This window comes from Cyphomyrmex costatus, unplaced genomic scaffold, assembly GCF_001594065.2.
Source record: "Cyphomyrmex costatus isolate MS0001 unplaced genomic scaffold, Ccosl1.0 scaffold69, whole genome shotgun sequence".
Taxonomy (NCBI): domain Eukaryota; kingdom Metazoa; phylum Arthropoda; class Insecta; order Hymenoptera; family Formicidae; genus Cyphomyrmex; species Cyphomyrmex costatus.
The window spans coordinates 1,455,470-1,481,639 of NW_017280255.1; the positions used below are offsets into that span (position 1 = coordinate 1,455,470).

At 34.9% G+C, this 26,170-nt stretch overlaps 1 protein-coding gene across 1 annotated transcript in view; it reads right to left on the reverse strand.

Annotated features, from left to right (window-relative positions):
• The window catches only part of LOC108780251 (netrin-1), a 196,356-nt gene that overhangs the window by 16,928 nt on the left and 153,258 nt on the right, over positions 1–26,170 (reverse strand). The gene's annotated exons all lie outside the window — the stretch shown is intronic.

Below are 26,170 nucleotides of genomic sequence, written 5' to 3' on the forward strand. Positions count from 1 at the left end.
CTATTATCGACCATACGGTTCATTAAAACGGCACGACATTTACAAACAGAGCATCGTCCGTTTCGCTCGTTCGGCGCCGTTTGGAAAAACGGAAGCGCGATACAACAACCATGTTTCACTGGTCTGCAAACAAAACTATCGGGCTTGTGTCGCAAACGTTACACATCAATTTTTTTGAGGGGAGGAGGAGGGGGGAGAAGGAGAGAGGAGGAGGAAAAGAGTTACAGGTGGTAACGACTATTTGACACACACCTGCCGAGATCTGTTGTTAAAATAAATTCCTTTAATTGTCAGAGATTTTCGAAATGTGTATTCGATATATCAAATAGGAACGTCACTATTTTTGGACAGACAAAATCTTTATCTTCAATTTCGAATAAAAATTTTCTCTGAAAGCCTCCGATTTCGATATATATAATAAATATTCTTAAATATAAAATATTATTAAAAAATTACGAATATTTGAAATTTTTAGAAACTAATAACACAAAGCTTGCAATATTTACGATTATTCTTGAAAAATAAATTGCAGATATATATGATTTGATTAGAGAGATATATCTGATAATATAGTCTAGCGTGTAAATTCGTGTGACATAGTAGTTCAGAGTGGTTCGTTTTTGTTTTAATTCATGACGTAAAAATGCGTAACGCTTCAATTTTTCAGCGATACAAGTTCCGCGTTCGGGGCCCGCGATTCGCGATAGCGCGGCTTTTAAAATTATTTACCTCTTCGATATTCGATAACGCGTTATCGGCAGCCGCCAGGAGCGTCCGTTGGAGTCCGGAATCGCCAAACGCGGCGAGAGCTGTCGCTGTCGGAACAGAACGGGGTAAAAGTCGGGGATGGGTTGGTGAGTGAGGACCGTTCCTCGTTTATTGCCTCGGCACCCGGGGTGCCCGGAAACGAGTGTCGGGGTGCCGTCGGGTTCATCGCGAAGCCGAGATAAAAACATAAACGGCGAACGAGTCGATCGCGAATCGACGTTCCCGCCTGGCGGCGCGCGTAGGATGAATATTTGACGATGTTTGCGGGAATTGTATAACGGGTGCTCCCGCGGGCGTTGTTAGCTGGGGTTAATCAACGTGGCTGTCTCGAAATGCAATCTCGTGGTCGCGTCGGATGCGAGGGGAAGAGAGAGAGAGAGAGAGAGAGAGAGAGAGAGAGATCCAACTTGCAACTTAAAAATTTGTTTTATCGCTCGCTGCGACGAGGATTAATCGTGAGATCTACATCACAGTGTGTGTTCATTGTACACTTTTTAATCACGTTATATAATATCGATTCCTGTAAAAACTCAAGTGTATCTTTTTTGTATTGTATCATTTTAACCGATGTAATATTGTATATAGCAATTATGCCAATGGTGATAAATAAATTTAAAATAAACGTATCAAAATTATGATGGAGCTAAATATATTAAACAAGATGAAAAGAGTACTGCGTACTTTGAATTAAAATGTAATCTGTGACGAGTTTACATTAATATAAAGTTTAATAGAATTCACTAGAGAAAGGACAAAGTTATTAATAACTAAAATGTTTAATTTAAGAACTTTACAAATGCAAAGAATATGACGTTCAATTAAAGTTTGGTAAAGAAGTTTTATTTTCGAACATGCAGATACGTCTAATTAATCTGACATATTTAAATCCATAACTACAGAATTATGAAGTGGATAATTGAACAATGTATACGTTTTCATTTTTAAATGAATTATCTTGACACACATAACTTTTACGTTGAATTTCCTTTAAACTTTAATTTATTAATATTTTTTTTTAATTTTGAAAAATTCTATTGACGTTTCTGTGTTTTATTATATGTTACATTTTTAAGAAATTATGTTTTGATTTTATTTGAAAGAAGAATATTCCATAATTTTGGAACACCCTGTTGTATAAGCGGTGCAAACAGGCGTATCGAGGCAAGGCACCTCCGTCCGTTATTTGTACATCACACCTCCCGGGCCTCTCATTAAAAACCACCTCTTGAGAACTTGCGGACGGTCTAAATGAGCCCTTGAAGCGGAACTGCTGTCTCCGTTGTGAACGGTTAACGATGTATGGGTACCTCGTTTAATTTTCGCCGTCCCAACGGACGAACTTTCTTATAACGGCACAGCGCAAATATTTTCTATTTTTAAATATTTAAACGAAATATGTTGCAATAAATTAGCTATTTTGTAAGTATAAAATGGGAAAACTTTAGAGAAATATGTAACTCTTTGATACACAGCCAACTTTGCCTTAGTAAGAGAGAATTTAAATAGATATCTAATTATGCACAGTTATTTAATATTTAGAATCTTAAAAATGCTTTGCTAAATAAAAAATATTTTGTATCTTACTTAAGTTCAAGAGAAGACTAATGGAAAAGTTAATTGCGGAGCACTTAATAATTACAATAAAAAGAACTTGGGGAAAAGATATATGATACTTTTTGAGCTTTCATTAAGAAGATATCTCTACATTATATTTCTTTAAAATGTATTATACTTTAGTAGTAATTTATAATCATAAATGAGATATAAATATTTCGTAAAAAATGTTGCTATTCATTAACGTATCTTTTTTTCTCATAACAAAATCTTAGTCGTTTATTAATAAATTTTTTTATTTTGCAAACTGAAGTAATGATATAAAATATTATATGTAAAAAAGAAATTGTGTTTAGGATTTAAAAGATTGAACTTTTTCTGCCTAGGCACGTCGAAAAGATTTCTTATTCTTGAATTGCTTTATGAAATACGAGCGTGTTCGATGATTTAATACCTAATACGTTATTCTACGATCCGGTTTAAGTATCGCGTCGTCGGGCAACTTCGGTAAATTAGTAAATTGCGTTCCGCGCGGCATCGGGAGTAAAGCCGGGGGCGAGTCTCACGAATCGACAGATAATCGTTTCCGCAATCTAGTTTCTACGATCGTGGAGCTACATACATCGTCCCCCTCCCAACTGATAAACTCCGAGAGTTTCTCCCATTCCAGAGAGGATTGTCCCGTGGGATCAGTCGGGAAGATTTAAGCTGCTGCGCCAGAATCCCCCGGAACTCGAGACAAATAGCCCGAAATAAGGATGCGAATGCAAACTGGTCGATTTATCGGCTCGGTATAGTGTCGTCGATACTATCCTTCGGCGGAGCCGTATATATGTCTAAGGTGGCGGCGTCTAAAATCGCTCGTTTTTCTCGGAAAAAGCACTTGGATAAAATTCGCTTGATATCGTTGAGATGGAGAACTGAGATTTGTGACGCAAACAAATAGCCGATATATTTCGTCTACACGTTATATGTTGGAGAAATATATCTTAAAATAATTCTATTTTTTTCTTATAACAGCAGTGTGCTTAATTTTATTAAAAGAATTGATGTGAATATGAAGAAGAGGCATCGATAAATATAGAAATTTTTTTATCATGTACAATATTACGCTATTTTATTTTCTCATAACTATATATGTTCATATATTTTCTTTAAAATGACTTTAAACTAATAAAGATTTATTACGTTTTACAAATTTATAAATTAATGTGTATCATAAATTTATACATACACTTTATGAATTTCGATTAATCTTTTTAGAGTTTTTTTTCTCCAGGGAAGAGGGCTTATTCTCATAAAAAGGTGTAATGCTTTCTGTTATAGATTATTGGGGAAATTATAAATACACATGTGTGATGTTAGGATTTGTCTCAGCTAGAACATTATTCATCTTGGTCTACTTTTAACTAGTTGCAACATTATACAGTCGTTCTTGTAAAATTTGAAAAATGTTAAAAATTGGATAAGCTAACAATTAGAAAAAATTGTACGTTACTTATAAAATCAATGTACGTCCGTTTTTATTTCCGTAATATGTTATACATATAATACTATAATAATATAATATAATATCATTCTCTGCTATATATGTGCAATTATTTGCCGTCGTATATTTACGCGTCGCGATTGGCCTATAAACTCTTTTCGCTCAGTATGCCTGCAGAAAAGCCAAAAGGATACTCGGAATGTAGTACGTATGTAGATACGTTGTTTGCATTTTATTCCAGTCTCGTCCGCCATCTCGACGACGCGCACGATTTAATTAATTATGCGTTGCACAAAATGCACGCCCCCATTTACCTGTCACATGGCCTCTTTTGTCCTTTTCGTCTTGTCTCGGGGACGAGGCGGGGACACACACGCGTGGTGCGCTCGTGCACGCTCGTAAAGTAACGTCTTAATTATAAAAGGGTCGACACGCTGTGTGTGCCTCACGAGGCACCTTAAGCACCTTATAGCAGCCGTGCGAGACCTTAATGGCCGCGTGGGTGACTGCCAGCCGTGACGGGGTGGTGGAGAAGAATCTACGGTTTTTCGCGCGGTCGCCCTTGAGACGGAAGACCGCCCCCTGCAGGGGTGAGCGAGCGCACGTTCTCTGAATGCGAGACACATTCGCCTCGAAATTAAACGGACACGATTAAACGCCCGGTTGGCTTAAGGCCGGAATTTACGCGGCGAGACGCACACACGGAACCCGTTACTGTGATACTAACGTTGTTAGACAAGCATCAACCGCAACGCTCGGTGCAATTTTGCAAACATTCCGAAAAGCTCGTGCATTCCCTATACATTCTTGACTCTGTAATTTGACGATACGAGCCCTGTAAGATATGCATATAGCTACTTTTTTTTTTAACTTTCGAGCTAAGCTTTTACAATATTTTTCGTAGTAGCACAAATTGATGTAATAAAATTTTATGAAATTGTTTCTTTTTAACGAATGATGCAATTTAATTTTTGCTTAATGTTAATGATAAAAATATTTAATTTTTAAATTAATCCTTCATCTACAATTTTTTTGCATTCTTTTTGTACAAGAAAAGTTTCACTCTCCTCCAAACTAAAAAAAAAGTATAGAATCAGGAGTTCCTTCTAAAATGATTGAAAAAATTATTTGGTAATGAAATAAAAATATTAAAAATTAATTTCGTTTTTTTTTTTACATTTTTTGAAATGTCTAGAACAGTAAAAATACTTGAACTGGACAAAAAAGAACCGTTGCAAACGAAGGATTAATATGATATTGATAAGTATAATCTTTTTCGATAAATTTGGAGTTTAAAGAAAATTTATCTTGGCAAGAAATTGTTATTAGCGAAATGGGGGTGTGTTGGAGTACTGTATAAATTGCTGTCTAACCTAATTTCACGCGTGAGGTAGTTCATGTGGCTATAGAGATACTCCCATGAGCTACCAAAAACATACCTAAATGTTCGCTTACTTAACTACGGGGACAAATTGCATTTACACGAAACTATTCGCTATTTACTTATACTGGGTTGAACTCTGCGAGAACACGAGTGACTTACTTTCTTCAACTATGTTAGCTTGTTTCGAAGCGATCTCCATAGACTAAGTTACAGTTGCAAATCGACCGTAGTTCCCTTCTGTTTAATTCTTTCATACAACAATCTTTTGAAATTATTGTGATTCATCTGATTCTCAATACAGTAATCAATATACATTACATTACTTATTTATAAATATTATAAATATATTGTTAGATCGAATGTATTCTTCGTCTATTGATAAAAATAATTACATTCTAATAACAAACATTACTTACACAAATATCAACGATACTCTTTTAATTAAAAAAGAAACTCTTTTTTTTATTATTACTTTGAAATTAAATATTAGTTATAAATTATTCAAGTGTACATTTCATTGGTTATCTTGATCTTTAAAAATTATTTACAATGGTGCTAATAAATTTTAACAAATTTAATAGCTTTTGGTTTATTTAAGACTTTTTGAATTTGCAAAATGCTTTCTCTTAGTTATCGACATAGTTTGATAGTCGCTGCGACAAGATCATTAACGTGGAATTCTTTGAAATCTTGAGGGTTCCCAGAGTTTCTCAAATGCGAATTTTCCTGCTTTTTACATGAAGATCAATTCGGTTGCAACAAAATATTATTAAATAGCGCCATATATGATATATTCTACATCTCTGTTATACGTATACATCTACATAATCTCTAAAATATAGATATTTTTGCACAAAATATTACATATTTCTATGACTATTATATATACACAGTTAAACGAAATGTAAATTGAAAAATATTTCCGAAGTCTACTTTCTTACCTCGTGTGAGATCCGTTAATATAATAAAACTATTCGAATTCAGAACAGACTTGGAAAGGGCTCGAATTCATGACGGTCTCTTGTGACTTTCATGAAAATCTATCAGATAGAGAGAGAGAGAGAGAGAGAGAGAGAGAGAGAGAGAGAGAGAGAGAGAGAGAAAAAGAGAGAGAGAGAGAGAGAGAGAGAGAGAGAGAGAGAGAGAGAGAGAGAGAGAGAGAGAGAGAGACTGGTCCAAAAAGGTCTCGCCATATATAATACAACTTCGGCGAAACTTTCGTAATGCGAGGGAGCAGAGCGTGAGCGCAGTAATGACGACGGGGTGAGGCTCGAGGGATGGGTCAATTAGTCTTGATTTAAATTAGCCACGGCGGCTGGTAATTAACTTTGGTTTAGGGTTCTCGACTGGTAAGCCAGCGTGGTAATAATGACGATAATTATTATTGTAGGTCCGCCACGTGCTCGCGTGCGCATGTACCACCGGGCGCTGCAGAAATTTTCCAAGAAGCCTGAAAAGACGCTATAAAGTTCAAAAGTTGCAAACGATAACGGATATTAAATTAAGTCGCTGATGGATTTCTGGTGGTGAGTAAAATTTTCACACATTCGATTATATGAGAATCGACAAAAAGAAAAGTGCTGAGCAGAGATCTTATAAATTTTTTTCGAGTAAAAATCGAAGTCTCGCATGAAGTAGAAGCACGTTTCTAAACTTCGAAGAATTTACGAATCCTTTGGATGAACGGGAGTGAGTTAGGTGCTCGATTTCGCCGGTGTGCATCTTCGAAACTACTTGAGCTATCGGAAAATTTTCTCGAATCCTCTATATTTCATGCGGAAGTCCAAACCAGACTAACTAAGATGAGAAAATACTGAACAGTATGGCTCGAGAGATCTTTCTTAAGTATAAGATTATGCTCGAAATGGATCTTCTAGATTATTGGACAATTTCATTCTTAAACTGAACGTTTTAATTCATTATCAAAGAACCATCGAGAAGAAGTAAGTAATGATGAAACGTCCTGCACAGAAAGAGTAAAACTGCAGAGAACGAACAAGTAATAGTGAGCGAAGCGTTAGCAGAGTAATTAGGCTTTTACAGTGATTGAGAATCTCAGCGTCGTTGGCGTCGCTCGCGAATAAGTGTCGTTAAACCGTGTCGTCCGTCGAGCGAGCATTAATCAAACGGAGCCGGTGGTTATCGATCCCAGCGATTTGTACTGTCGCGCGCGTTCACAGCTTGGCGTCAGTTCGCGGTCGCTGCATCAGCTGAGAAAACGCGAGCAAATCGAACGTAAACGGCAGTTAATTTTGACACTGGCAATTACTCGTCGCGGCAACTTAAACGCGCGAACTGGCGAAGCTCGTTATTTCTGCACATTAACGTCGATGTTGATACTCCTGCGTTTAATGACTCGTATTTATCCCGCGACGTAAACGAACCGATAAATACTTTTAAGTATTTTGAGTCAAAAATGTTATTTGAAATACTCTTATTTGTTAGATATATTTTTACAAAGAGAACTGTATTTACTAAGACATATGTTTACTAATCCCTACTTCTAAAAGCGAGATGTTGCACTCTAAGACAATTGGCTGGATTCGAATTTTGGTTGAGAATAGGCGAATTAGAATTTTCAGAGATTAAATCTACTAGAATTCGAATAGAGAGAGAGAGAGAGAGAGAGAACTAAAATTTTGTATGATCTTTCATTGAATTCAGAATCTTTTGGTTCATTCATTTTCAATCAGACATTTTTCAGCGTGAAATGCAAATTCTAGCTAGATTGTATAGAAGAATTTTGTTCTTCTTTTATTATAGAAATTTTTGAATGAAAATCACAAAAAAGCATTCTTTTTTAATAATATTTTTAAAGTTAACGAAACGCATTTTTGAATATAAATGTATTTTGCGGAGATTAAAAGAGATGAGGCATCCTATTTCACGCTTTTCGCTATTTCATTTCCCCGATCGTTTGTGTCCTTTCAACTGCCCGCATCAGCGAGAAGAGCTATGCAGGCGCAAAATTTCAATTATCTGAGAAAAATCTCCATTGATCCTTGGCGCGAGATTGAACGGCTATGAAATACGGACGAAAAAAGAAGATTCAAACGGTTTGCTGGGACGTGGGGGAGAAAAGCTAGAGAGCGGTAAAAATCTTTATCGGACGATATCAATTTTTCTCAAAGAGCGCGCCTTGACGTATACTGGGACACCTCGAAGCGGCTTTAACGGGTAAACGAGAGAAATGCACCGTCTTCGGGAATGCAACATCGCGAGCTGTTCGAATACACCGAATGGTGTTAGTTAACTCTTGAATGCAGTCAGCGTGAAGATTACGGGATGCATTTAATATACGGAAATCTACGTGGTTAGACGAACAGATAGGCGGAAAGATTTTTCTTGTCCACTGTTTAAATCCTCGGGGATGCTGAAGGATTATATAAAGTAATTTAACTGATATAGTTTAATACACTGTGATACATATATGATTTTTAGTCAATTCTTGATTGATAGAATGCATAATTGTTTTAAATTATGCGAGTTTTGTGCTCCAATGAATTAACGTGTAAGAGTCAGAGACTGATGATAAATTCATTAACATCGCGTAATTTTGAGCTACTTCAATGAGGAATCGCGTAAACTATGAAAAAAATTAATCACTTGTTATTATACTGAAATAATTACAGATTTTTTTCTTATCATAATATTTCTTTGACATGAATTGTTTCTTGTACGAGCAAACATTTATGAAATATGTCATTAGAATGTAAAGTAAAAAAAGAACTTTCAATTTAATAAATTTTAATAAAAATTTTGTAATATAATATTTTACGATATAAATATGAAACATTGAACTATTTAATGATTAATCTCAAGTATATATTGCACTAGAATTTAGATTTAAATTATTTGCTATTGCTCAATTCTTTTCATTTAATTTGATTAATTAATTAAAAATTCACAAAAAAACAAACAAGATGCGAATATGCGCCAACACAAGTTCTTAGTGTGTGTATACCTTTTATTAACAAGTACGTTTTATTATTTACTAGCACATTCCTTGCGCGCGCTACGCGCGCGATGGTCCATTATGCTCTTTTTAAATATTATGAATTATGTTTCTTTGAAACTTGTTTTGAAATCAACAACTCCTCTAATTCCTACTAATACAAAATTTCCCTGAAATTTGAAAACCTTTAGAATTTCATTATTGTTTTCGATCGCCACATTAATTTTACCATTTTGATAAACAATATTTAGCTTATTTTTTTATTCAACGTTTATATCGAAAAATTCGACCCACAGTGTAGTTGTGCTGGTTTGCGTACAAGAGTAAAGTATATTAAAGCAATTAATTGACGGGATCATTTTGATCTCAAAATGTTTCTAGAATTATTTGCTCTAAGAATGTTCACAATTCGAATTTTTTGCTCATCGTTTACGTCGAAAAATTCGACCCACAGTGTGGCTGTGCTGGGTCGCGTACAAGAGTAAAGTACATTAAAGCAATCAATTGCCGGGATCATTTTGGTCTCAAAATGTTTCTAGAATTATTTGCTCTAAGAATATCCAGAATCCGATATTTTGCTCATCGTTTACGTCGAAAAATTTGACCCACAGTGTGGCTGTGTTGGGTCGCGTACAAGAGTAAGTACATTAAAGCAATCAATTGCTGGGACCATTTTGGTCTCAAAATATTTCTAGAATTATTTGCTCTAAGAATATCCAGAATCCGATATTTTGCTCATCGTTTACGTCGAAAAATTCGATCCACAGTGTGGCTGTGCTGACTTAAGACTAAAGTTGGTACGTCCATCCATTTTTCAAAGAAAAATAGCAGCAAGTGAAAAATCAAGTACATATTCTTCAAGGGCTTTTTTTTGCTAATTTAAATTCTACTTCAAAAACACACTAAAACCAAAATCCCCTTTATATTCCATCCGCCAGATTGACGAAAACAGATTTTAGAAGACTGAATCAAAACGCCGTTTTGAACTTTCAAGTTTTAAATACGGATTCGTAACGAACGTCCCCAAAAACCACCTGTAACCAAATTTCAACAAAATCGAAGAATCTTAAGGATTTCAGTAACATTTCCGTCCGCCATATTAGATCAACTATTTCGAATTTTCAATTTTTGAGTTCAGATTCGTAATTATCGACCCCGAAAACCCCCGGATACGGAACCACATCAAAATCAGAGAATACCAACAGCCTTAACGAATAGAGGCTTCAAAAAAGCGTGACACGCCAATTTTAAGATACGATGATTTCTAATAAATTGTATGAAAAGTGCACACTAAGAACTTGTGTTGGCTCATATCATCTTGTTTTTGTGATTTATTCAACTGAGCCTTTTGATTATCTTATTTATTAATTAAAAATTATTACTAAAAACATGTTCTAAACATATTTTTTTCTCAAGGATCACTATGAAACATTCCATATGTTTTTTTTTTAAACATTGAGTTTCAATACGACGTTTTGGGTTGAAGGGTTCGAATTCAAGGTCGCGCATTTGCTCCGAGACGCGGATAATTTAATATAAGGGAAAAATCGTACGACGCGGCAATAAGTCTCCAAAGTTCCCTCGTTATGCGTAAATCGCTCCTATAAAGCTTTGCGTTCGAGTATCGCGTTGCTAATTGAGGGTAAGGAAGCGTAAGAGCAAGCTGCGGGAATTTTTGAATAATGTCGACTAGTCGATTCGCTCGACCGGAATAAAATGCCCTAGGCGGTTCTCCATTTTCATGTAGGCGCGCGAGCTACGAGATTCTTTTTTTTCGTGAGGAATTTACATCGCGCCAAGCTCCGGGCGATGCGTATGCGCGCATCAGTATCCAGTATGCATAATTAGGTCGTGATTGTCCGCGACGCGTACAAGATTGTCTCGTACCCATCGACGAGGTCATTACCCGAAAACTTTTGCCGGACTCTTCAGTCCCGGTTTTATGTGAAAATAAATCATTACCTTACCTCGTGAAAATTCTTCTGACACTTACTTGCGACTAAGTTTAAACTTAGTTCTTTGTTGTACAAATGAAGCCATTGTCTCGAATGTTGGAAGATGAAACTTTTTGTATGCTTGTGGATAGCACGATAAAATCTGTTTTAACTTAAGTTCTGAAATAAAGCATCTTACTGAATTATACTGAACGAAAAATTTTGGGTACTTGTAACTAGAATTACACAGTACTGTAATTATTATGATTACTGCTATATAACGTCAGTAATAACTATATGTATAATTCTACGAACAAATATGTATAGTTGAACAAATGGCTATAATTATATAATTATTGTTGCCATAAAAATGATCCATAAATTATAGTTAAATATTTTTTGAGACAATTATAACACGTGGTTTTGTCTAAAAAAATGATTGTAAATTATATTAATTTTACCATTATTATGGTAATAATATTTATAGTCATTTTTGGTTGCTAACTATAATATTTCATAGAACTATATATATATATATATATATATATATATATATATATATATATATATATATATATATATATATATATATATATATATAGTTATTATACTAAAATTAAAACAGTAATAATCATAATTATAATATATGTAATTATATGTACAAATACCATCAATTTTTCTGTCAGTGTATAAAAAATCAGTGCTAAAAATCTTTTTATACATAATATGTTTATGCAAATTGTTACTAAAATAGCGATTAATAAACTAATTTCCATTTAAAGATCCGTATACTGTACGTTGAAAACTATTCTCTCATATTACATGCAAAATGTAATAAGGAAAAAAATATTTGTCAAGCAATCTTCTAATCAAAAGTTTCCGATCAAAAATATTCCTGTTTTCCCTTCATCCAATTTCTCTCGAATCTTTTCTGTTCGTTAATCTAATACTATGTTTTATAGCCTGCCGAGGGCAATTTCTCGAGCTTAACGTAATTCCTCGGTCGAGTCTATCCGCTATAAAATTTCGCGGGATATCTTCCACCTCGTTCGGAAGTATCGAAAGTGCGATCGGTCATTCCTCCGCGCCGGCATTGCTTTTATCGTCGACGTCGCGACGACGAAACCCTCGTTCGGCTTTAACAGTCCGCGAAAAACAGATCGATTGCCCCGCGCTCGTTCTCGGCACGTCATTCGAACGAATGGAAAGGTCATTTCCTGCGAAAGTTACTTCCTTTCGCGTAGCCAACAATACGTGGTCGCCGGTGTATCGCATTGTTCGTATTGTAAGAAACACAAGGCGGGTCCTATCGCGATCGACAAGACAACGACGAAATTGCTAGAAGAGAGTTTCCCGGTGTTCTCGAAACATGTGCTCTTCCTACGTTCCGTTTCTAAATCGTTTAAATACACGTCTGTTACATGTTAAGTTTAGAGAAAATTGGATATACAGTTTATACAGAAAATGTTCGGTTAATATAACAAAAAACTATTTTGCTTTTCTAAAAGATTTAGTAATTACTATCAGACGGTTGTTTATTATATTATCATAGTTGGTAATATACTTATTAAAAATTTAGAAAAAGAGAATTATTTTTGATTATATTAATCAAACATTTTATTAAAATATTTATTCAACATTTAGCAGTTATCCAGATCTTTTATTAGTATATACTGGAACTTATAATGTGATGAACGAAAGATGTCACAACTGTCACAAGGTTCAATAATAAATAATTTTTGAGCTAAAGGTGCAAAGTTTTGAATTATGGTCAAGATGTAAAATGTTTATGCTCACACACTTTTGTTACGTTCAGTTCAAAAATTTATTTTTAGCCTTGTATCTGTAACATTTTTCATTCATCACATTACATGTAAAATTAAGTAATTTAATTCAATTTTCCATGTAATGAGTATGGAGTCCTTTGAATGAGAAATTCCATGATACGAGAGTAGCCGATTCTTTCAAAGAAAAAGTCTGCACCTTGCGGTCGAAGCTGGTGTTGCAACTTGCACGAGGAATCTTATTGCAACGTCTAAATTACACGCAGGCTGTATTTACGCCGCGAGTATTTGTAAATACGTCCATAAATACACGCGATACGTGCCGGACGAGAGGAAAGCGCGTTGCCGCTTTAAGGTGCGTCTATGGAGGAAAAGGAAGAAAACGGGAAAGAGAACGAACCGATGTAGTGTGCAAACAGTGCTCGGGGTATGTTTCCCGAAACGGAAAGACCCTCGGTGGGCGTTTATCCGAGCGCATACGCGCACGCAACACGTTTACGTGGTACAGTCGTCGAGGTATACTTAAATGCGACGCGCCGCGCCATTAAAATCCTCAACTCGGCAAGTTGCTTTGTGACAGGACTCTATATCTCTAAATATATTTTGGAAATTAACATAATTAACTCTCAGAATAGTACATTTTTATCCTCGGAAAGTGCGCTATTTAAACTATAAGTAAAAAAAAACTATATAAGTGAACTATAAGTAAAATACTTAAATATAGAGAGAAAGGAAGCATATAATAAAATAGAAAGTATCTAAATTATTTGATTGTCGCAAATTTTTCAAAATATTTTTGAATCTTTCTCTAAGCGTTGCTTACATCGATTTCTTAATAAATAGTTTTTTTAAATATATTTTTCACTTTCACTTAAATAAGTCATAGCTCAATAAATTTTACTTTAATCTTGCGTATCACTCTTATAAATCTTACTTTGTTATTAATGATGGTGTAAATTTTTGAGTATGCTGTAACTCACATAACTCTGTCAGTTGCATTTAAATGCGTTTTTGCAAACCAGCAGTTTATTCGTGCCATGCGATTATCGTAATATATTGCTCGAAAATTATTGCATTGATACCATTTATTATCTTTGTACCGTCTTTTTGTCGAACATAAGTCCTTTAATCCGGTGAAAGGACAAACCGAGCTAAAAAGAAGCAACCGTAATGTAAGTCACGGCAGTGTATTATTACTTTCATTCTTTCATCAGGAAATATCAAAATACACAACGATTATAAAGAGCCAAATGATTATAATTAATCGAAATACTCGTTATCCGAATTAACGAGTTGCATAAATCCACGACTTCGAGATCCTTTTGCCTCAACAAATCACGTTAATCGGTAAATCAAACGTGTTGAGAAACATCAGCAGAAACGATTCAGTGAAATTGTTGCAAAGAGAATTCGCATACCTTCTGTGAATAATGAGGCAAGATCTACTTAACTCTACATTTAAATAAAGTTACAGGATATAAACACGGTTATATATGTATCAACTGGTAGATCGGGATGTGCAAACGAATGTTAAGTTGTATAAAGTTACGACGTCGCGCCCCGACTCGACGTATCAATTCGCAGTGATCGACGAAGTGCGTACTTCGACAGTCATTACACGGCCACGGAATTTACACCACGAGCAAAGTAGACGCGAGATGACTTTGTCCGCGCGCGGCTTAACGGGGCGGTGCTTTCCACACTTCACTACGATAACTCGCAGAAATAAACCGAACTGGTTTTGCGGATGGTCTTTAATCGCCGTCATTACCCATCCGCCCGTAACCCTTTACAGCGTTTATATCGTTCTTTTTTTCTCCGGTCCATCGGCGTCGTTGATAAAACGTACTGTACGCGAGCGATATGCACGCGGAAAAAGCCGCAGAAATACGTGAATACGTACACGCGTGTATACATATACTTACGTAAATGAACACGTACTTGACGACGACGACTCTCCCTCTTCCTTTCTTTCCCTTTCCCTTTTTGAAGTTTGTGCCTCCTACATCCCTTATGCCCGGTCTCCACCTAGTACTTTTCTCCCTCTGCACAAGGGAGGCCCGAAAGGAGGGTTCGAGTTATTATTATTTTGCCGCAGATATACATCGCGTGGATTCGCTTTAATGGTCTGACGTTTATTTCCTACCAGGGTCGGTTTTATTGCTGAAGCTGGTGAAGCAATTTATCTCGAAGAAAAGCCTCGAAAGAAGGATCCATCATAAAATGTATATTATATATCGAATTGAGAAACAACCGCGATTCATCGTATGATATCATTAAGTAATATGATTTTTCGCAATGATAATATATAAGTGTGTTGCAATGTGCAAAGTGTGCATTTTGAGTAAGAAAACAAAGCACTTGTTTTCATTCAGCTTACATTGAACATTAAATTATCTGCTATTAACTGCAGTACATGTACGCGATCGCTGGAAGCTTAATTTAATAACAGGTCTTGACGAAGGTTAATTTAATAACAGACCAGCGTCTCTCCTTCGGATTCGCCAATGTATAATACCCGATATTATCAAATTAGGAAACGCGTCACGAAATCTTATCCCTGACACTTGCTTCAAAGTCCAAAAGTGTGTATCTGAGAAGCAGAATAATGTAATTCTACAAGAAAATCAATTTTGAAGATGAAACCTACAATTTCGTATTTATGTAATATGTGCGTGGATGCCTTTTAAAAGAAAAGTTGATAAATTCAATCAAATTGAAACTTGTATGTAGAATAATTATAATATATACACATCCGTATTTTAACAATCTTTAATTTAAAAAATGAAGAAAATATTAATATATTTATATGAAACTATATATCGATTTTTTAATTTAACTGATTGTATGGTTTTAACGAATTTAAATGATCGCATTAGAAGGCACTGCCATCATTCTATAATTGCTACTTCTTTTCAATACAATGATTTAAATGTGATCGAGACTTAAGTACTAAGATCCGCTTTGATCGAATATATTATAGAATTTCTCTTAATTAAATTTATTCTCATCGATCCAATTTCGTATTACAATTATTTAAATATAGAATTGCAATGATCTAGATATATTTCGCATTTGGTCATTTTGAACTTGCCACTCTCTTCTTAAAATTTGATCCGACTCTGTGACTTCCCATACAATCTCAGCACAAGCAGAGAAAGAAAATTCTCGGAACACTCGAATACATTGCGAGTGCCTGAGAGCATAGAGCTTCCGTTAAGGGTGGAATCGCGCGCACAACGATAAGAAGGCACTTCGTCGACGGCGAAACGAGATTTTTCGGCTCCGCTTTGCCCGCATACTTTCCTTTGTTCCCATGAATACCAGTCGAGTGTTCGATGGTAGATCATGAATGTCGAGGCGAAGAAAAGCACCCTCGATTTGGCAGATGATGATATACTGTTCAAGTATACGAACGACTTTTCCTCGATATGTATTCTCGTGATTCGGAAAAATGGAAAATTGTTTTGACGTTAAGTTATACGTTTTACGAATAGATAATCACAAATAATAATACCGGACTGTTGGTTAGCGCCAATTTTTGTGAAATCATTTTTGCAATGTATCATATAAAATTGTAATCTTTTTCTATTATGATAATTTATTTTATGTTTCCTTTGCCGTTAAAGTCTACAACGTAGGTGTGCTAGACGTATAAGGTATGAAGATTGCCTTAAAACGTGATATTGATACTAATTTAGCAGATATAGCAAATGCTTTGTGCTCACATTTACGATGGATCTCCAGAAGACGATTTGTCAGAAGGATAATCGTTTATTTAATTTTATTGATCTTATATAGATATAATTTATACATCATTTTACGGTTATGATAGAATTATATCAAGTAAAAAGCTTTACGGATTATACCAAATAATAAAACAACAGATTTGAATAACGTATCTATGATTAACAACAAGTTTGTTAATTGACTACACTTAAAAAGTGATGTGACTGTTTTGCAAATGGTGAAATATGTATGATCGTGTTTATGATAATTTGGTTGAACAATTTATTAGCATAATCGCCCCTTCGATCTCATCATTGGTTCGTAATTTGCATCACAGCGCCTTTTTGTCGTGCCAGAATGATTGCACTGAACAGCTATTTATAGTTGCATAAGAATACATTGACGAATTAAAACCAGAGCTGCGTAACAAATCGACGTCGCCATATAAGCTAAATAATTAGACCAAATTTATCAGGCAAGTTAGAAAGATATCTCGCACTTGTCCGCCCTGTAGAAATAGAGCTTTCCGCGCATGTTTATGGTAATCTCGACTGAATAATTTATCAAGATAATCACTCTTTTATCCCCAGTCTGCATTCGTGATTTGCATCGACAAGTTGCGCGGCTTGTTTAAAACTCGATCGAATAAAGATACATCGGTTTCTGCAATTGAAATGATAAATCAATAATAATTTACTTGCCTCATGATTATTACGCCGTTGTCTGTTAGGCTTGTTCCTCTTCCTTTTTTAGATTCGTTTGTTGCACAATACAATTCTCGTAATGACGCGGTTAATTATGATTACTTTTACTAATCACTGGAATAGCAGAGCTTTATCAAACTTAATCGGATTTACTGCGAAAGAATAATGTCATATAAAAGTACAAAGCTTTATAATTTGCTCGACAATTATGAATTTCGAAATTTCAAACAGCGAAAGATTTTAACAAATCACACAGTGACATTTTTATATCATTTATGAATATGAAAATGCCGAGTTTATATCGCATAATTAACAGATATCCAAATTGTAGTTTTTTCAATACGTTTGCATTCTGAGTCTTTTTCGGTAGAAGTGAAATTTTATCTCTAAATCTCTGTCCTAAAATAATCAAGAAAACTATTTGATAATGTAACGGAAATGTTTAAAAGTAACTCTGAATTTTTCCATATTTTTTTTTTTTTGTAAGTCCAGAACAGCAAAAAATCTCGGACTGAACGAAAAAGATCCAGATTGCAGACGGCGGGTTACATTTAATGTTTAAGAAATTAAAATTATATAAAAATTATGATTTTGAAGTAACACGATATATTTCTATTCCACTCTCTCAACCGAATGGAATCATTGTAACGAGTCCGCAAAATGAAAAGTGGAACGAACTACAATAGTTTATTTATTGGAATTGATTTAAAATACACGAGAGAGAGAGAGAGAGAGAGAGAGAGAGAGAGAGAGAGAGAGAGAGAAACGTTTATTATTTAATAGTAATACGTTAAATATTTCATAGCAGCGAGAGAGAGAGAGAGAGAGAGAGAGAGACGGTTACGGCGGTTTATCGTCACAATGTTTGTTTTGATGACAACGCGGCGGGACGGCGGCGCTTGCCGCGCGCTACGACCGTTACGTTATCAATTTTGGATAGATTGAGACTCGAGTCGGCAGGTAACACAGCGCGTGCCGCTCCGTATATCGTCGAACACGATCGCAAATTCGAAGAAACGTAATTACTTCCTGCGAATTATCAATATACGCGATACATTGACTTCCTTGATTAATAATTATAAATGTATATCGATACTAGTGTTTCGCATGAATCATTCATTTTACATAGTAATAGAAGATAGGAACTATAAATTATATCTATACGATATATACATACATACGTCTGTATATCGCGTACGGACGTATTTCCATTTCTCTAACGATGTTTTATCATTACGAATGTACCTCAAGCTGCTTTTTGAATTTTTCGTTGATTTGCTCGTTACTTTCTGATTAAAGAGCACAGAATAGAATACAAATAGATAGAATGAGTGATTGACAAATCGACAGATTGAGTGATTATACAATAGTGTTTAATTGGATTTACGCGTTTGAAATATATTGCGTATACAAGAGAGAGTTGAGAATTTTAATGATGTACATTTTCGGTTGACCATAAATGATCATCATTTTCAAAATTTTTATTTAAAAACGGAACTATTGTGATTTGAATATCGTTGCGATAATTAATAAATCATAGTTAAATCAATTCCGATATTTGTCAATTGCTTAATATAAATTCGACTTTAACTAATATAAATTCGAAATTGCAAACAATGTACAACATTTCCTTCGAGATTTTATTGGACAAATTTGAGTCATTCGCAAGATTTGTCAGTATCGAGAGCCTCGTATTTTTTTTTCATTGTTTTCGCGATTGCAATTCGACGGGATTACATCGCAACGGACAATAGTAAAGTGCGCGTTGCATGCGATTAACGTTGAGAGTGCCATACGATTATTCTGTATAACGATTGTAATTGATCATGTTTTTGCAAGTATTGAGTTGTGTATGAGTGCAAAAAAAAACAGAATCCATAAAGAGGAGGATTGGGAAACATCAGCGCGGAATAATCATGAGGTATGTAAATTATATGTTATTAATATATCTTTATAAAAATTGTGCAATAAAAATTTATTAATAGCACACAATTTATTGTCTCATTGCGTGTTATCTAAAACTGGAATCACACAAATGTATGATCTCTTGAATGATAAGCATGCATGCTGCTGTGACGCATGGACATACATGAATATGTTCTACGATTTACTTAACGCTGTAAATGCTTCGTTCACCAATCAGAAGAAAGTATTTTACGAATTGACAAATAAAGCATACTTCAAAGTATTTGCAGCGTTAAGCGGATTCCAAAATACGTTCAGGCATCAAAATCGACATAGCAATATGCATGCTCACCACTCAAAAAATCATGCATCATACAATTCCAGCTTAATATTGCTGCGTGTTCCACAGTCATATCATATTTTAACATTGGAAATAATCTTTGCATTTCTCACAATCGGCTTATTGTCAGTACACATTTTCAGATTTTCTTTAATCAAAATATGAACGGTTTGCGTTTCAGAATATAATTCTTTGTTTCACTCGTGTGAAACTGGCCCCCCGATATTAAAAAATCGATTTTTTTTCTTCATGCATTCGTTTGCTCATCGTTTGCTCACGAATGCTCAGTTGGAATTTTCGTTTGCTCATCCCTTAGTTCAAAAGATGCAAGAAAATTAAGTTTTGGTATCGAATTAAAAAATCATTTTTTTTTGGCATGCATTTGCTCAACGTTTGCTCACAAATCTTTTGAACTAAGGATGAGAAAACGAAAATTCCAACTGAGCATTCGTGAGCAAACGATGAGCAAACGAATGCATGAAAAAAAAAATCGATTTTTTAGTATTGGGGGGCCAGCTTCACACGGGTCTTTGTTTCGAGTATCTCGATACATATGATCCACATACGATTTGATACATGATCCACATAATTATAAATACATATTATAATCATAAATACGAATCTCTAAATGACTTTTTAGCTTTAACTAATTCTACCATAGTCCGCGGAATGATCATTCGTCTCTCAACCGTATCGGTATCATACGTCAAAACCGAATCGATTCGCGTCCTTTTCGCGAGACTCCCGAGGCACGCGATGAACACACGCGTGGGTGCGATGCGGTGCATTGCGCTGCGCTACGCGAGAATTACGACGTGCGTTCGGTTGTGTGGCGGAGCATTAACATATAGATGCGATCCGTGACGCGGAATGCATACGCCGGATATGCGCGCTTACGTTACCGCGCGATGCTACGCGAACTGAGGGGAGTGGGCCGCCTTCGACAGGGGTAAGGTAGCCGAGGGCTACCAGTTCGTCGTAATTACCGCGCTGCTTATGAATAACGGCGGGGGCGGACACGTGAGATCGCGCGGGTCCATCCCCGCGGCAGCGGAAGGCCCGCGCGAGAGATCGGGGCCCGGTAACGAGCCAGCCGCGTATCTGATGACGATCACGCCGGTTCGCGGCGGACCGCGCGATTTCCAGCTCGCGTGGGTGGATCGTGTCAAGTGGACCTTCCCGGCGATATTCGCCTTATATTATAATAATACGTAGAGACGATAAGCCTGAAACACACATATATACGATCCGTTCGTTGTCGATCATTGGTAAACATGTTATTTAATAAGCTTTTTTGCAGTAAGTCATTACCTAAGTTTTAAATTTTAAACCGTAAGAAATTGACTAATCATCAGTCGATATTTTTCTTACATTCGACTGCAATTGATTAATTTTTTATGGTTTAAGGCTTAGAGCTTAGACGGCTTATTGCAAAAAAAACCCATAAGAATTTCTTATCAATATGTACGTATATAAATGATTTCTTTTACTATTTACAAAAGTTTACTCATTAAATACAGCTCGTTCCTTTCGCTCGTTTTTTTAGCTTTCGGTATTAAAGGGTATTGAAGTCGATTAAGATATGAGCAGAAGATATTCAAATATACCTAGCGTTTTAATTATGAAAAGTTACATGTTCTATAGGACATGACATTTATTTCAGAAAATTAATTCTATGCGTGTTTTTACAATAAAAGCAAAATAATCATTTTGTTTTAATTCCTCAATAATAAAAATGCAAAATAAATTGCAACTGTCAACATTGCGCGATAATAAATTCTTCTCAATAATACCTATATGAATACAGTGTTCGCGCCGATTGCATTTGAAATATCTATAATTAAATTATTTGCAATCAAAATAACGATTCATAACGATTAAATAACGTCCATATAAAGTTTATAAGTTTACACTGTATTTTAAATCCCTAAATGTAAATGTACATTTGTACATATTACCATATAATATAATCGTTATAATGCTATTTTTTCGGATATCAAGCAAAAGTTTCATAAATCTTGCATAAGCTTTGATGCTTTTTGATATTCTCTCATCTCTCTTTCTATATTCTCTTCCCGTTTTGCTATGATAGTACGATAATATAAGATATATATCGTGGCATATATCTTTTTCATATAAATATAATATTAGATAGTTATGTAACAATACAGATTCCTTATAGATCGAAACGTATATTAAATTACGAAGTTAAAGTAGCAGGAATTGAAAAATAAAAAGATAAGTTAATCTCGCTTTGCCGTCGGGCAAAATAACGAGAGAAGAAGTACGCGAGAGAAACTAGTAATGAAGTCTAAACCCTGCACGCGATGAGAGCGAGCATGAAGCATGATCAGTAGACTTCGTCCTAATGAAATTTCGACAACGCGAAAATCAAGAATCGACTTAATCTTGCGTGATCGTTTTATTTGAGATACAAATGGATACAAACGTAAGTAAGTCGGTTAATACCGGTTCGGCGTTTTTTAACATTCTGTTAACCAACGCGATTTTAATTTAAAATCGGCTTGTTACACAAGGTATTCCAGACGTCACGGATTTTCTTAGCTGTCAGAAAAACTTGATAAAACTTCTTTTTTTTTTTTTTTACAAAAACCCGATTCGAAATTATTCTCCATTACATCTTCTTTTTATGTTTTATGTAAAGTATTTTAACAATTAAGTAAAAAATTAAATTTTTATCACAAATTCAAATGTTATAATAAATTGAAAATATAAAATTATATATAATATAATATAATATAATATAATATAATATAATATAATTTATAATATAATATAATATTTATTACTAACAAATGTAACAATAAATTGAGAAATTTGAGTCAAGAAGTTTGAAGCACGTGAGTTAATTACGTTAATCTGTGATATCAAATATCTACGTACATAAATATTAAAGTTTCTTCATTAAAATGACTATCATTTTCTTAGTTATCTATTATCCTCGCGTTATCTATGTCCAAGATACCCGCTATACAAGAACGTTGACTTGTGGCGACTTATCGCGACATTATCGAGATGCTGAGGTCGTGATCGTGATTTCGTAGGGAAGGAGGAGCGACTGTAAGAAGAGTATTTCCAGGAGGCCTATTACGGTAGATAATTTACGCAGGCCGTTCCTGCGGCAGTTTCCCTACAAGAATTTACAGCGACAGTGCCACTCGGCGCGACACTCGCCAGGTGTAAATTCGATTACGATACTACTTGCGTCGATATTTCACTCCTGCACGAGTGGAGTAGGTAACGTCGCCGCGTAATCTACAAGCGGAATTATGTGCGCTATGTAGGCGGTAAAATTTCTACGTGTCTCGTAAAGAAAAGCACACGATAGCAAAAATTAAACGGGAACAAAATCGAAATAATTTCGTCCCAGTATGTAAACGTTTACAATTTAGAGTTTTGAATATTTTGAATTTAGAAGCACACATCGCGCGATGTATTTTGCAAAATAAAATGTTGAGAAAAAAAATTTTTGCGAATTATGATGAATAACTTTATTAATGTATTTTATCTATGCAGTGGCCAATAGTTTCTGCTAACGTATGTAATTTTACGATAATTTTTGTTAATCTGTTTTTTAGTTTATATTTAATCAAATTCTTACTACAAACGCAACTTAAATTTTAAATACTAGACTATATTAAAATACGATACTTGTATAAATCTTTGTAAATACTCATTGGTAGCTATTATATAATCTCTTCGAACTTAGAAGTAGGAATTTATACATATAAAAGTACTATTTCGAAAAAATTTCTTCACGATTAAAAGAGAACTTGTTGTTTTATGATTTTTCGATTGTATCAAATACTTTTATCTTTAGTTCAATGATCGTAAAACAAAATTGGTTAAACAAGAATCATTTCTTTGGCGATCACAATATCTGATAATTAGTATCATATCCGTGGAGTGTATTTGGCCCCAGGTGCAAACTTGATCGCGATACTCCTCTTTGCGCGTCGATATTTCACTCGCGTTCGAAATGCAGGGAGCGTCGAGACGTATGTAATCTACGCTCTGCATATGGAGCACGCGTGGGTAGAAACGCGTGCATTCGATGCAACGAGAGAACTCGAGAGGGACGACAACTAGAGAGCCTCTCGCTTTTCATGCCATCAGTTCTCAACCCGGAAAAATCGCTCGATCCGTCGTGAACGCGAGACGCATTGTGTCGGTATAGTTTTACAAGTTTTTCAAATCAACATCTTATCTGATTATTGTAACGACGTCGTTGTCAGGTGAAAGTCTGTTTACTCTGATTTTTATTGCGATATACGCGATATCAATACAAACGCGACACTAAAATGAATGCTGTGCTGAAATATTTTTATGAACGACAAATTTAATATAATCATAAAGTACAAAATAAATATAAGAGATATTTAAAAAAGATAAAATTTATATGATATTGAGACGGTGATAAATAAGTATATTTTTCATTAATTTGAAAATAATCTAGAACAATTGAATTGTAAAAGTTAATTGTAATATTATTCTAAATAATTTTTAATATTTAAATCAAGTATGTTAAATGGTACTATTACGAATTTTACATTTTTATCTCAGAGTAATCAGTGACATAAGAAACCAATTTGCATACAGATTAAAACAGTTTTAAGCGTAAGAAAGAACCATTTTTCTACATAAGATCGGAAGCTATTCTCCGCAACGTCCTTAAGACAGGGTCGTTGGGGACGACACTAAATTAGGAGTTAGAGCTTTCTTGTTAAAGTTCTAGGACAGTAACTACATTAGTGTACATCGGCGGCATTTAATGTTTAATCCTTCCTGGAGTCTATGTAAGCATCTTAATATTTTAAAACATTTATTCTAATCAATGTAGACGTCTCGTAATGCTTAAACAAAACTTATTGTTTACAATAAATTTCTTACTTTGTCAAGTATTATTTTTCACTATATAAAGAAAATATCTGTAAGGTATCTAAAGCATAATACTTTTAGATATATGCAAATTAAAATGTAAGTTTTATGTAAAAATATACACGCTGCGATAATAAGTTACTCTTGGATAAAAATTTGAATATGTATTAATTTGTAGCATGAACACCATATATCAAAATTTGATTAGAACTGAATTTTGTCAGATTCCATTTTTTACTTCTTCTATATATGATTTCAATATATGAGAAAATATCGGTATCTAAAAGCTAAATTTATCGAGATACATCGATGTCTCGAATAGAGAATTCCTTCACTTGCTTGAGCATAGCTAAGAGCTCGCTGTGAAAATCGCGCATCGTCTGCGCGAGTGAAAATGCCGGAGTAAACGGGCGAGCCGCAAGCGAGGGTAGTTTTAATTAAGCCATTAGGGGTGGCTGAGAGGCTGCGACCGAGCGGCTAGACGTTCCGACCCTCTTTCTCCTTCTCGCTCGCTCATCAGCTCTATCTGCTCTGTCTGCTTAAATTAATATAGCGCCCGCATTCCGTTCTACCACGTGGCGACGAAGCTCGTATCCAGATCGACTTCCTTCCATCCTGATCCTCGTTAAATTTGCGGAAATAATAATATGATTGTGTGCACAGACTCAGATCCGTAGCAAAGTTTATTTAGTTGTGTACGCAATACGTATCAAAAGTATCAACGGTTTCTCATTTGAGTTTCATGGATAAATTCCAAAATTTTTTAGTGATAATGACTTATAAAAAGTTATGAAGTAGAAATTCTTCTTTTTTTTTTAACATATCGCAATTTTGTTATTAATCGCAAAGTTAATCTCTATTTTCTTATCGATACAATTTTTTTACTTATATTTTGCAGATATTTTTAATGCTACAGAATAAAATATTGTAGAATATTATGTAATGTGTATATTTGCCTAGTTTTTTCACGTTTTCGTAAAGTAATATTTAATTTTTAAAATTGTGCGAACGATATAAATTATTATAAACATAAAATATTAATGCAATAAGAACCTGGATTGTATATTTGAAGAATATTATTAGCAGTATAAATTTTAAAATATAACAAATTCACGGTAATTAATATTTATAACAACACCAAATTGAAGTGCAAAGTAAATTTTTCTTTCGTATTTATTTTGAAAAAATCACGCGAATTAATTTTAAAACGTCTTAATGTTGCAGTACATGCTGTTTTTTTAATTTTTAATTTCCTCGAAATAGCGTTTCTTCAGTATCATTTCAATATCACAATGGATTCGTGACTGTCACACAATTGGAAGATTACTATGCTTGCATTTATCTTATTTACGAGCGCTAAATGCAGCTGCTTCACTCTCATCTCACGTTTATATTAAATCATTGTACAAGACAAATGTAACTCAGAATCGGACAGGGCATTAGTGCTGAATACGTGACATTAGAATACCGACCTACGTTAACATCACATCGCTTGCCTCTCGAGACTCGAGATGTTATTCCCTCTCCTGTCTCTTCTATCTTTCCCACTCATCTATCTTATCTTCTTACGTTCCATCGTTCACCCGCAATTTTTACGTCGCCCAGTGTGTCACTAGTAGAGTGCATGTTCGACGCGTCGTAGCGTAACGCGCAGAATGTCAAGTAGTTCGACCGTAGGATAGTTAAACGCAAACAAGCTAACTATACACAGTCACATGGAAGCGC